This window comes from Oryzias melastigma, linkage group LG7 (assembly GCF_002922805.2).
Source record: "Oryzias melastigma strain HK-1 linkage group LG7, ASM292280v2, whole genome shotgun sequence".
NCBI lineage: Eukaryota > Metazoa > Chordata > Actinopteri > Beloniformes > Adrianichthyidae > Oryzias > Oryzias melastigma.
Window position 1 is genome coordinate 22253099 of NC_050518.1, and position 1539 is coordinate 22254637.

The following is a 1539-nucleotide window of genomic DNA, read 5'->3' on the forward strand; positions in this document are numbered from 1 at the left end:
GTAATGATAATTTCAGAATCGATTTGATTCGGATTTTTTCCTCTCAATTCAATTTGATTCAATTCAATTTTGAGTTTAAAAACTATATTTTTTTTAAATGTATTTATATTAGTAAAATAATGAGATTGTTAATATCATTCAGTGTTTCATGGATTCTCTAAAGGAGAAACTAACAAAAATGTTCAGATCATTAACATTGGAAACGTTGTTCTGTTTCCCCTGGAGGGCATTTCAGTTTGGCCACTAGGTGGAGCTCATGTTATAGCAGTACACTTTTTTAAAAGAAGAATAAGCAAAGAATGAGCAAAAAACTGTACTTTAGACCACGGGTCCCCAAACTACGGCCCCCGGGCCGGATCCGGCCCACCTCAACATGTGGCCTGACCCTCAAACAATATCAGACTCATGGTTTTTATATATTTTTATTTATTGTATTTATAGGTTTATTATTTTTCTAATGTTTTAGTATTTCTGTGAAGATTACACAAAGGGATTATTAACATTTGGTTATGTTTAGAGCTCTGGAAAAACATAATTTGGTTACCTTTAGGCTGTGATTGTTAGCCTACAAACCGACCCCGGCCCCCCATCAGAGAAGAAAACAGTGATGTGGGGCTCAACAGAACAGGTTTGGGGCCCCCTGCTTAATTTATTTTTATTTTTTTGGGCCAAGGTACAGTCATTTCTTGAAGCAAAATCCTGCGGCACACCAGCATCCAAATCGTAAAAAAAAGGAGAATTTGAAAACTGTTTTAGAACCAGTGCTTGTTGTGTGCGTTCGCTGTGCTTCATTGCGAGCGTCTTGTACCAAAGAGGCACTGTCACTTTAACCCAATGCATCATGGGAGATGTAGTACAGCACTTTAACCTAATTGTATTATTTTGCTCAATTCTGAAACAGTCTGACGCTGGATCCTGCGGGAAGCTACACCTCTAAACACGAGCTTTTCATTTTTGCTGGAACTGAGACTTTATGAGCCAAATCAGAACAAGGAAGTGAGGACAATAACCACTTCTGATTGGTCAGATTCATCTGACCAATCAGACCAATCACGACACACTCTGGTGCTGCGGCACACTGGTTAAGAAACACTTCTTTTGATTACAAATATTTACTTTAAAAATGTTTACTTAAAAGAGTTTGTACAATTCTTAAATGGTAGTTTATAAAGATGTTCATTTAGTCAGTAATGTATGTTTAGGCTCACCAAGTGTTAGCTTAGCTGTCCTATGGGAAATTCCATTAAACGTTAGCATCAAGCTAGCAGACTTTAGCTTTGTGTGCTAGATTGATCTCTATTTTTATAGATGGATTATTGATCAATCCGATTATTGCATCCAGCAGTGGATGCAGTTTGTCTTTGACCCCAACTAAAGAAACAGCTGTGGAGGTTTTGCTTCTGTGCCGTGGACAAGACAGAAGGTTCCAGCCCTGAACAATAAGCCATTTAAAAGAACCAGCGAGCCTAAAGTGAGCTTTAGTTGTAATCGTATTAGTCAGGTTAACCAATCAGAGGAGACGTGGTGTCAGAGTGGGCG

At 38.3% G+C, this 1539-nt stretch overlaps 1 protein-coding gene across 1 annotated transcript in view; it reads right to left on the reverse strand.

Moving 5' to 3' along the window:
• The window catches only part of ttpal (tocopherol (alpha) transfer protein-like), a 7614-nt gene that overhangs the window by 2419 nt on the left and 3656 nt on the right, over window positions 1-1539 (reverse strand). The window lies entirely within an intron of this gene.